This window comes from Lemur catta, chromosome 23 (assembly GCF_020740605.2).
Source record: "Lemur catta isolate mLemCat1 chromosome 23, mLemCat1.pri, whole genome shotgun sequence".
NCBI lineage: Eukaryota > Metazoa > Chordata > Mammalia > Primates > Lemuridae > Lemur > Lemur catta.
This window is the reverse complement of record NC_059150.1, coordinates 10396809-10409060: the sequence shown is the minus strand read 5'-3', so window position 1 is coordinate 10409060 and position 12252 is coordinate 10396809. Positions and strand designations below refer to the sequence as shown.

At 49.4% G+C, this 12252-nt stretch overlaps 1 protein-coding gene across 6 annotated transcripts in view; it reads right to left on the bottom strand.

The window, feature by feature from the left end:
• TRAF5 (TNF receptor associated factor 5) overlaps positions 1-12252 on the bottom strand; it is a 43501-nt gene that overhangs the window by 21422 nt on the left and 9827 nt on the right. The window contains exon 1 of one of the 6 annotated variants that reach the window (XM_045536449.1): positions 763-792. The exons of the other annotated variants lie outside the window; for them this stretch is intronic. The gene's annotated coding sequence lies outside the window, so the exon portion shown is untranslated. Of the gene's footprint in view, positions 1-762; positions 793-12252 lie in introns of those variants that run through there. 6 annotated transcript variants of the gene reach the window in all.

Sequence of the window (12252 nt, the reverse complement as noted above, 5' to 3'; positions counted from 1 at the left end):
ATAAACAAACAAATAAAAACAAAACTAAATATCCTCTAAAAGTTATATCCAGGTTCCTTTCCTTCAGAGCGATACTTGCTTTGAAATTAGACATGTACTTGTGTGACCACTTGATTTATATCTGTGTCCCTCAATGACACACAGGTTACACCTGGTGTTGTTCATCCACACATCCCCGCCCCCTAGCACTGTGCCTGGCACGGAGAACAATTCAGCTCTTTGTTGAATTAATGTCATTGAATGGACTTTTGGAAAAACCCTCAACGGAGCAGCTGTAATTAGTGTTGGCCTCTAATATAACGATTCTTAACCTTTTTTGAATAACGACTTTCCTCTACCTTCGAAAATGTGATGAAAACTCTAGATCATCTCTCCACAAAACAGCATACACACCCAATCTCTGGGCATTTCAGGACCTTCTGGATCTACTGGTGGTCCCCCAGTTAAGAACAGCCCTGCCTCCCCAGCAGGAACGCTGTTAATTTGGGGCATAGTGTGGGAAGTGGTGCTTTGAGAGTCTCTGGCAAATGGTTAAAAGATGGGAGGCCCTCTGGGGCAGTCCCTGGAGACGTCCTTCCCCATGGCTGGGTGTGAGAAGGCCTGGCCTTTACATGCAGTTGCTCTGGCTTGTTCTTGAGATCCCTCCTGGCTCCCTGCAGCCGATGAGGTCAACTGGGTCTGGGAGCAGCTGCATGGCCTGACAAGCTAGGCGAGGTGCATGGCCCCCTCCAACACTCAGCCCTGCTCAGGGCATCTGCTGACCTTTCTCTCCTGCAGCTCTGGTGGGCCTCTTGCTGCTGGAGTGTTCCGAGCCTGCGGTGTGGCCTGCGTGAATGGAGCACAGTAAGCAGCTGGCCTCTTTCAGCAAATAAAGCTTTCACCCCGAGAAGCCAGCAGATCAGGGTATTTTTTCTTCTTTAATCCTGGGGTTGTTTGAGACCAAAGCCCTACCTTTTTCCCTCTGCATGTTTCCTATAAAACTTCAAGCGTAGCAGGTGAGCAGTAGGAGACAGGAATGTTCCCCTTTTAACATGGTGGATTCTTGGGATTTAACAGAAGTTTTAATCCTGAAGATGGAGAGACACAGCACGTCATTTACATGCACGGCCCTGACAACCAAGACCCACCTTTCTCTCAGAGAACTGGAAGAACCAATTTCAAACTGTCCTCATCTGCCCTGGGTTCTCTAGTCCCAAGGGAGGTTGACACTTCATGTCCTATACCCTTATGTTATGCACTGTGCCTCTCTGAGAGTCTCTCCTGAGAGCAGGCGCACATCTGTGTCACACAGCATCTAAATTTGGACTCTCAGAGATGCACCCTGCAGTCACAGCCTCATTCAGCCCCCAGAACAAAAGCAGCAGGATGTACAAAGCTCAGTTTGGGCTCCCCTCCACTACATTCTATGCCCTTCCTGCACAAGAATCTACTGCACTCAGCTCTCTATGTTCATCTTTCTCTACAACAGCAGTTCTCCAAGATTTTGATCTCAGGACCCCTCTTTATACTTGCTATGATTTGAATGTATATGTCCCCCCAACATTCCTATGTTGGAACCTAAGACCCAATGTGATAGTGGGGCCTTTAGGAGGTGATTAAACCATGATAGACGGGATCAGTACCCTTGTAAAGGGCTCAAGGGAACTAGCTAGGCTCCTTAGCCCTTCCACCTTCTGGCATGTGAGGACGCAGGAACATGGCACCATCTTGGTAGCAGAGAGCAAGCTTCACCAGACACTGAACCTGCTGGCATCTTGACCTTGGACTTCCAAGCCTCCAGAACTATGAGAAATAAATGTCTGTTCTTTAACAATTATCCAGTCCGAGGCATTTTGTTATAGTAGCATAAACAGACTATGATAACACTCTTAAAAACTGAGGAGCCAAAGAGCCTGAATAGCCAACACAATATTGAAGGAGAACAAAGCTGGAGGACTGACACTACTCAACTTTAAAATGTATTATAAAGCTATGGTAATCAAGACAGTATGGTATTGCCAAAAGAACAGACAGATCCATGGAACAGAATAGAGAGCCCAGAAAGAGCCCCATATAAATATACTTCACTGACTTTTGACAAAGGTGCAAAGGCAGTACAATGATGCAAAGACAGTCTTTTTAATAAACGATGTTGGAACAACTGGACATCCACGTGCAAAAAAAAAAAATGAAACTAGACACAGACCTTACACCCTTCACAAAAAATTAACTAGAAATGGCTTACAGATGTAAATGTAAAATGCAAAACTATAAAAGTCTTAGAATATGGGAGAAAATCTAGATGACCTTGGGTTTGGCAACGACTTTTTAGACACAACACCAAAGGCACAATCTGTGAAAGACAGAATTGATAAACTGGACTTCCACTCAATTTTGCTGTGAACTTAAAACTGCTCTAAAATATTTTTTTTTTTAATTGAGGAACCCTAAGAGTTTTTGTTTATGTAGGTTATTGATTTTTACCATATTTGAGATTAAAATCAAAGACTTTTTTGGTTTTAGTGCTAAGGAAGGAGAAAATTGTGGAATTTTAAAAATATTTCCTTATTAGGCCAGGTGCGGTGGCTCACACCTGTAATCCCAGAACTTTGGGAGGCCAAGGTAAGAGGATCGCTTGAGGCCAGGAGTTCGAGCCCAGCCAGGGCAATATAGCAAGATCCTATCTCTAAAAAAAAAAAAAAAATTAGCCATGTATGGGAGCCCCAGGCAGCAGTGTGCTAGTAAAGGTTCAACAATCTACTCAACTAGGCAAGAGCTCCAGTTTGTACCAGCTGCCAATTTCTGTGGTTAAATACTCCCACAATGGCTAATTTCAGGTTACCAATGCAAGAGGTCACCGAACTCAAGTTGTGAAGAGAAACACACAACTGGCTCTCATCTGAACCTACCTGATCTAAGTAACAGCCTATTAAGGGCTTTCCCAGCAAGAGCCACGCCAGCACCCAGGGGCCCTGCTCTGTTGGGCTGCTATGTGGGCTTGTGCCTTGTCAGCTTTGCACTGGCAGGCCCAATATGCTGTGACTGTCACAGACAGTCTCCTTGATGCTGCGGAACAGCCAGCAGAGGCCTGAGGACTGCACGCCCCTTCCTTCCTCTCCCCACTCGTGTGTGTACTTCCTGCGCCTGTTCAACCAGCCCACGTCAACCACTGACTCTGTTCTCTCTCTCATCTCTTGTTGTCTTATCCAGCATTTGTTTTTACCTCATTACACATTTTAAAAAATAAGACTAATGTTCAGCTATAACGTGGACTTCAGATGTTTCGGGGGGATGTTCTGGTGCATAAACAGAGCTGTGATGTCTCCCAGGACAGGGTCTGTCTCCTTCCTCTGAAGCTTTCTCGGGTCTGGACCCACTGTGATCGCTGAGAGCTCAATCACAGAACTATAAAGGCTGTTTCTTTACCTAACAAATACATTTCTCAGCCGGGTGCGGTGGCTCACACCTGTAATCCTAGCACTCTGGGAGGCCAAGGCGGGAGGATTGCTTGAGGTCAGGAGTTCGAGACCTGCCTGAGCAACAGCAAGACCCCATCTCTACTGAAAAAAAAATAATAATAATAGAAAAATTAGCTGGTGTGGTTGTGTAGGTGGGACTCACCTGTAGTCCCACCTACTCGGGAGGCTGAGGCAGGAGGATCCCTTGAGCCCAGGGGTTTGAGGTAGCTGTGAGCTCGGTTGAAGCCACAGCACTCTAGCCCGGGCAACAGAGCCAGACTCTGTCTCAAAAAAAAAAAAAAAAAAAGTATATATATGTATATATATTTCTCTAATTAATTAGATACTTGCAGCTGGTATTCTGTCATTCCCAGGCAGCTATTTAGTGGAAATGAGTAAGCACTCCATTTTATTAAAATCTTTCCCCTCTGTGTATAATAGCTTCTGTAAAGGAACACAAAAGAGTTTAGTTCTTGCAAATCAGAAAATCATCAAAACTCCTAAAATAGAGCCTTGCTGCAGTCAACAGCGTCTTCCTCCTGCCATTGATGGGAGGTGCCGTGTGGAGCTCCTGCTGAAGGGTTATTAACTCACGGCAAAAGAGACAAGAGAAAATCACATCCCGGTCACTCCCTAAGAACCCTGAGTTTCTTTTAAATGTCATCTTTGTGTTTCATAAGTTGAAGCATCTTTTCCATGAGAATTTTTTAGGAATTCCAGAGGAAAGCTGTGGAGGCCACAGTTTAAATTCTTCACTTGTATATTTCTTCTGATTCATTTCTGGGGAACACATAATAAACATTCTAACATTCTGAAGCAGTGTGAGTTTAGCGTTTAGTGACAACAAAAAGGACACATCTTACAGAGTTTAGCCTCAGACTGAACAAAGAAAAACGTGGTATGTATGTCCATACGACCTCCATAGACCCCCCAACATCTTGCTTGGATTAATGAAAGTTTGGAAAATTTGGAAATGTTTTTATATATTGTGTTATAGTTCATAAGATAGAAGCCCAGAAACTATGTCTCCAGGGTTTTCAAGTTGACTCCTAAGGAGTTACTGGTTACTACAGATCAAATCCCACAGTGAAAAGGACACAAGATCAGCGACCTGGGCGTGGTCTCTGCTCTTCCACTCACCAGCTATGAAACCTCGGGCAAGACACCCCCACAGTCCGCTCATCTACACACCCCTCCACCGATTCAGCGTGTTAGGTCCCAAGAATGCGGAGGCTGTGACATTGGGTCTACCCTTGAGACCTTCTAAGGGCGGAGGAAATCAGAAACGAGAAATTACAATATCCTGGTGGCAAGTAACATAAAAAGAGATTAAGACAAAAAACTGCTGCAGCCCAGATGAAGAGTAGCTAGCATGTTCTGGGATGTCTGTGCTGATTTCACAGAAAGTAAATCATCTCTGATCTTGAAGAAAAAGGAGGCATTTCTAGACAAAGGAGATAAAAGAATTTCCCAGAGGGTATCATAAAAGTTCTAGAATGGTTAATACCTAACTGTAGCAGGACTGGAATTAAGGGAACATGCCAGTCATTCGCCTGTGTGCTCAGACATCCTGGCCTGCACCAGGAGGTGGGGTGAGGGTAGACCCCACAAGCTGTTTCCCAGGGTTCCGCCAATGAGAGGCACTGGCAGGAGACTGGAGGGGGAGGAGGAGGGAGCCAGGGACTTCTCCCCCATCCCTTGGTGCTGGGCAGCATATCAGCAGTGACTGGGTCTCCTCCATGGCTCTAATCACCACCAGATGGCCCCTCTCTGTGGATGGGCTGCTACGAGGCAAACTGCCCACTTCTCTTCTTGGCACAGGCCTCACTGGGGGCGTGAGGAGCCCACTCTCCAACACCCACATTCAGCTGCAAATACGTTATTCCCCAAACCCACCCAAGGCCCAGCAAAGGGTCCTGGGCTTAAAGAGGAGAGTTGTGGCTGGTGATAAGGAAAAGTGAAAATGCCCAATCCCAAGATGCAGAGCCCCAAGGAGTCTCTGGGATCCGTGTCCTGGGCAGTATCGTGACAGAGAACAGCCCTGGGTTGCATGGCAGACGCTCACCTGCTAGAAGGGTAGGCAGTTTCCACTCTCACAGTCGCGCCTGGCCTTGAATTCTGTGATTCTGCTCTTCCAGGAAGAGCAGTTATTACCGGGAAAATTAAAAAAAAGGAAGAGGGAATGAAAAGCACTTTATCTATCACGTTATCCTCCCAGCACAAGGGAGAACTGAAACGGGCTTGAAGTTGCTCCAAAGCTCTGTCTGCAACAGCCCAGAGAGATCTGAGGAAGAAACCCCTGCAGACAATGCCAGGGCTCTGCTCCAACCCTTAGTCATCTCTGCCTCCCCACTGTTGGGCAGATTATTCCCACGGCTTAAAACCACCACCCCAAAAAACCTCTGGGTACCTCTGGGTAACCAGGCAGGTTAGACAAAGCGGAACCGGCCTTGGGGAAAGGCAGAACCAATGAGGACATTTTCCCTCAGACCTAACGTGGCGTGGAGACCACGCAGAGACCAGGTGACACCACAGCAGCCAGACAGGATGTGACAACAGTCCACCGGCCCACCGTCCTGGCCCCAGGATGACAGGCTTTGGTGTCTCAGAGGCAGAGACAGGAAATGTTTTCTTTTCTTTATAAGTTCACAGAAGGTTTTCTTGGGAACAGACAAAGAATGATGTGGTACGATATTAACTCCCTTAAAGAGAAGTGTGACTTCTCTCCAAGTTGTCGGGAAACCTCTGGTTCCCCATTTTCATAGCAGCGCAGGGAGCACTGTTGGTGGATGGCAGGGGGTGCAAAGGCTGAGGCATCCCTGCCCCCTCTGCACACCCCCACACGCCTGAGCCCCCTCACTCGCAGGGATGCCTTTAGTGGAGCCCTCTGCCCCTCGGAACCAGCCGCGTCCACCTGACTCCAGCGGATGCTCTGAAGGTATCCAGGGGATCTGCCAGATGTGCTCTCAGAACTCAGGCCGAGAGAAAAGAATAATAAAGAAAGCACCACAGGGCTTCTCACACAGAAGCCTTCCCCAGCCCTCGGCCCCCATCCGCTGGGCTGCAGCTGTCACAGGCCCCACTGCTCTCTAGGGGCCCCCATGTCCCTTATTAGTCTCCGGACCCTCAGGGCCGGCTCCCATCACCATTTGGTAAACAAGAAAGGAAACTGAGGGGTAATGGGAGCCCGCAGTGGGGAAGGGCCAGGAAGGCAACCTAGCACAGCTCTGACTGAGCCCGAGGGCAAGGGGACCATGTGAAAAGCTGTAAACGGGATCTAAGGGCTGGAACCAGATCCGGGTTAGGGTGACGCTTACTGAGGCTGCGTCCCGGCACAGAGCCAGCTGATGTACACGCTCGTTTCAATCCTGACAGCAGCCCTGTGACATACATATTATCATCATTCCCCAGTTTTTGAATGAGGAAATGGAAGTTTGGAGAGGTCCTACCGCCACGAAGCGGTGGAGGCCCTCAGGGGATAAGGACAAGCTGGGATTCCTCCCTGCCACTCCGAGGCCCACCAACAGGCAGTGGTTACCACCACGGACTCTGGAGTAGACCTGCCAGGACCCAAGTCCTAGCTCTACCCCTTCGCAGCCATGCGACCTCGTGCAGATGACTTGGTGTCTATGCTTCTTAGTTTCCTTACCCATAAAATGGTGATAATGATAATAGTAGTTACCTCATAGAACTTCTGAAGGTTAAATAAGTTGGTTTTTTTTTTTTTTTTGAGACAGAGTCTCCCTCTGTTGCCCGGGCTAGAGTGAGTGCCGTGGCGTCAGCCTAGCTCACAGCAACCTCAGACTCCTGGGCTTAAGCGATCCTCCTGCCTCAGCCTCCCGAGTAGCTGGGATTACAGGCATGCGCCACCATGCCCGGCTAATTTTTTCTATATATATTTTTAGTTGGCCAGATAATTTCTTTCTATTTTTGGTAGAGACGGGGTCTCACTCTTGCTCAGGCTGGTCTCGAACTCCTGAGCTCAAACGATCCACCCGCCTCGGCCTCCCAGAGTGCTAGGATCACAGGCGTGAGCCACCGCGCCCGGCCTAAATAAGTTATTAATAATACTATATATCAAGGGTTGGCTGGCCCACCACTTGTTTTTATAAATAAAGTTTTATTGGAACACACCCCGTTCATCTGTTTACATATCATCTATGATTGTTTATGTGCTACCGCAGCAAACTCGAGTAGTTGCCACGCAGGCCATATGGCCCACAAGCCTAAAATACAGTGTTACTACCTGGTTCTTTACAGAAAGTTTGCTGACCCCTATACATGAAGAGCTTATGTAATGGTGGTAAACGGGAAGTGCTGTAAGGGCTATTAGTAAGCATTTGACCCCGAGCCCTCCATCAACATGCCCCACTGCGAGGACAACCTGACTGCCTGACACGCCAGGCACTGCACAGGTCCACGCCTGCAACCTAATGGGGGACACAAGGGACTAAACAAAGGTGGCAGTTACATACTGTGATAAGCCCTTTGAAGAAAATAAGCAGGATGTGGAGACAGAGAAACAGGGCCAGCCACTTTAGCCTGGAGGCCTCAGGGAGGAGGGGGTAATTAAACAGCAGCAACCTGAAGGATGAACTGAAGCCAGGTGGGGGGCGGCAGGGAGGGCAAGATGAGCTCTGGGAAAGCCCGGAAATGAATGTGATCGGCAGACGTGGTCCTGTGGGCCCAGCCCTCCCTGTGGTCAGCCTGCCAGTGAGGCTCAGGCTCACAGCCATGGCCTTCTGCGTGGCTCAGCACACTGCTGACTCACGTTCACTTGCACTCCCCACGCTGCACGTACTTCCATGGTTTTTCCAGGTACATACACAGAGCTTCATCATTAGACACCTGCTGCCCCCATCTGCACCAGACGGCGCTGCTCCTCTCACCTGGGACCCTTAACGATGCCAACTGCTTTCCTTCTACCCAGAGCTGCCTTTCTCTTGCCATTTTTCTCATTTCTCTAATACATCCTCCAAACACATTTGTCTCCTCACTACATCCAATGCATTTGAATTGAGGGTTACGCCTATCTCCCACTAGACATTTATTCATTCAATCACTTTGTAAATTATTTCCTTGCCACGAACCTACCATAGGCAGACCAGACAGGAAATAAAAATGCAGCGTGGTGGGCCCAGATTCCCCAGCCCCTGGAGCTCTGGCCCACTGCCCTCCTCAGCCCAGCAACACCCCACCAGCCACTTTCTCCCCCTCTCCTCCCTCCCATTCCTGGCTCCAGAGCAGTGCCCGATGGAAACACACCTTCCAGATGGCGCCTGTGGACCTGTGTCCCTCATCAGATGCTGTCAGCAACCCCCTGCAGCCTTTCCTGCCCTCTCGAGCTCATCTGTACTCTATCAGGAATAAACCAGGGGGCCTGAAACATCTGGGCATTAGGGGTGTGTGTATGTGAGGCCCTGTGTAGTCTGGAAAAACATATATCATGTTGGTTTGATGATCTAAATTGCAATCACATCATCAGGTTTGCTGATTGGTCTCTCCTAAATTGCTGCCCTCCTGCCCTTTATGTGACATTTGGTGCTTCCTTCTTGAAACTCCCTGATCCCTTGGCCCTTGGGTTTGTTCTCCCCCCAGCCATGACCACACCTCTAAAAGCCTCCTGATCAGCACCCCACTCTTACGGGGCTCCCTGAGGCTGAGTCAAGCCTCTGCCCGTTGTTCTTGATGCAGCTCCCACTTCTTCTCGTGTGGAAGGGCCCCTGCTCCCCAGCCGACTGTGCTTCTGAATGGGGGTGGGTTTGCCCACTTCATCGAGTTACGGGGCTGTCACCTCAGACTCACAGTTCTCTCCCCTTCTCCTTCCTGACCATCCTGTTTGCTCACATCGACAGGCACAAAGAGCACACACTCCAAAAGTGAACAAGATTCCAGTGGCCCCTGGAGCCGAGGGACCTGGGAGCCTGTATACACAGCCAACAGATGACAGTTTACATTTAGCTTGGAATTCAAAACCACTTCCAAGTGAGGACTGGTCTCAGCCTTCACCCAGCCCACCCTCCATGGCCTCAGGGTGCTCTGAGGAAAAAGAAGAATCCTGACACCACCCTAGGCAGGCTACAGAACAGATACGCCAATGAGTAGTCAGAAACTTTGGCCTGACCTTTTGGTGACTTTTAGCTACCAAAGGTCAACATCATTCTATCTGTGCCCCACCGTCCCACAAATGCTCATCCTAACAGCTGCCTTTGTCTTAGGTTTATATCTCCAAGGCTGACCACAGACGTGTGACGTACTGACAACCGCCTCCTGCCCAGAGCTGGGAGAGTCTGTGGCGGGGAGTGTTTTGTAAGAGCCAGAGGGGGCAATCCCCTCCGCACTGGCGGCGAGGCCAGACCTCCCTGGACTGGCAAGGTCCAGGGAGGGGGCAGACAGGACCAGAGGCAGCCCTCTCATGACAGGGGAGAGACCTCCTGGGGTCCACTACCCCAGACACACCCCAGATGCCCAACCCACACATGGCAGGCATTCTAGAGTCCAGCTTGAAGAATGCAGCCCCTTGGGACAACATTTGACATAAGGCTGTTGGGACTGATGGGCTTGATGGGGACGACAGAAAAGGGAGAGCAGGTGGGGAGCAGAGGAGACCCGAGAGAAGCAGACAGAATGTGGGGAGTGGCTCCCCAGCCCACAACAGAGCCAGCCAGCTCTGCAAGGACTTAAGGGATCAGCTAGCCAAGGGTTTCACATTTTTTAAAAAACACTGAAACCCACCAAACCAAATTTTACGCAGAAACGTCAATAAATAAAAGAGCATACAGAACCATTCTGACTGAAGCGGCCTGTTGGGTTTGTTCCAGTCTCCACTGCTCTGGCAGGTCTTCTGATTAGTCCTAGGGGAGCCACAGTGTGATTTTTCAAGATGATGATGATGATCATGACGATGATGATACTTGACACATACTAGTACTTTCCAGCTTGCGCTTTTACATACAGTGTCATACCCAGTCCCCACACTAACCCTGTACCATGGTCATATTTGTGAAGAAGTATATGAGGCCTCAAGATGTTAAACAACTTGCCCCAAATCATACAGCTGGTACACGGTGGAGCAGGGATTTGAATACAGACTTCCTGACTCTGTGCTCTGTGTCACGGCTAGGAGAAAATCTACCACAGCCCAGCCAACACTAAAGGGGAAGTCTTTTTGTTGTTGTTATTGTTTATTTTTAAGACATTTAAGTGCTTAACCAAAGGAGAAGTATTTTTTTTTTTTTTGAAACAGAGTCTTGCTCTGTTGCCTGAGTGAGTACCATGGCGTCAGCCTAGCTCACAGCAACGTCAAACTGCTGGGCTCAAGCGATTCTCCTGCCTCAGCCTACAGAATAGCTGGGACTACAGGCTTGAACTACCACGCCCAGCCAACTTTTTCTAATTTTAGTGGAGATAGGGTTTCACTCTTGCTCAGGCTGGTCTCAAACGCCTGACCTCAAGCCTCAGCCTCCCAGAGTGCTAGGATTACAGGCGTGAGCCACCAAGCCTGGCCCAAAGGGGAAGTCTTGATGAGAGGCAGTACATCCTAGTGGTTACAGACCAGCTTTGGCACCAGCTTGCTGGGGCTCAATCCCTGCTGCCGTTTACTGATCAATGTCACCTTTTCCTCATCTAGAAGATGGGACAATAATAGTACCTGCCTCAAAGACTTCGAGTTAAGATTAAATGTATTAATCCACATAACTTACTAGCACACAGTACCTAGCACATAAACAAGTACTTAGTAACTCTGCAAGTTCACCCTTCCCTCCTAGGCAGATTTATTCAGTGCCTGTTGCATGCAGAGGCCTGTGGCTTATTCTATTATGGGAGGAGGTGGAGTAGGTTATCAGACAGCTCCCATCCCCAGGGAGTTTTAGGTCCAGGTGGAGATCATGCCTGTGCACAAAACCACAGCAGCAGTTCTCTGAGCAGTCAGGTCCTCAGATGCTCTGCTAGGAATCCACCCTGGAGATGATAGAAATGCTGGCTTGGACACTTTACCCTAGAGGAACAGACCTCTGTTTGGGGTGTCTATTTGTTATAATAGTCTAGCCTACTCTAATTAATATACTTCAGCATCAGGATCTCTCAGGAGCAACTAGACGTCTGATTTTTCAGAAAGTTCCCAGGCTAGATTCTATGGCCTGTGACAGAGTGAGAAGCACCAGCTGGTCACCTTCTCCTGCCTCTTGGGCCTCCAGGCTGGAGCTGGACCTCCTCTCTCTTCTATCTGCACTCACTCTCTTGGGGAGCTCATCCCGGCTCCTGGCCTCACATCCATCTGTGGCTGACAATACTCTGATTTCTACCTGCACTCTGGACCCCTCCCCTGGACTCCACACTCACTCCAACTGCTTAGTCCATCCCTCCCCATCTCAGAGGCACAACCTTAACCCATCGAGTCCCCACCCCAGCCTGCTCCTCGATGGCCCTCCTCCCTCTCAGTGAAACGGCATCACCCATCCCTCTGCTGCCTGGACCAAGAGCTTTGGCCTCACCCTTGACTCCTCACCTACTCTCCTGCTCACAGCACCAAATCCTATCGGCTCTTCCTCCCCGCCCACCCCCAGCCTACCTACCTCCTACCACATTCGGCATAACCGCTGGGTCTAAGCTGCCACGGTCTCCCCGCTGGCCACAGCGTTAGCTCCCCAGCGGGTCTCACTCTGCCTTGCTCCTTTGTGGACCATTCACAACCCAGCAGCCTGTGACCCTTTTATAAACAGGAGCCAGATCTGCGCTCCTTTGCTCCACGCCCCCATCGCACCCCAGGTAGAAGCCGGTGTCCGTGACGGTCAGGGCCCAGTCCCTCCCTTCC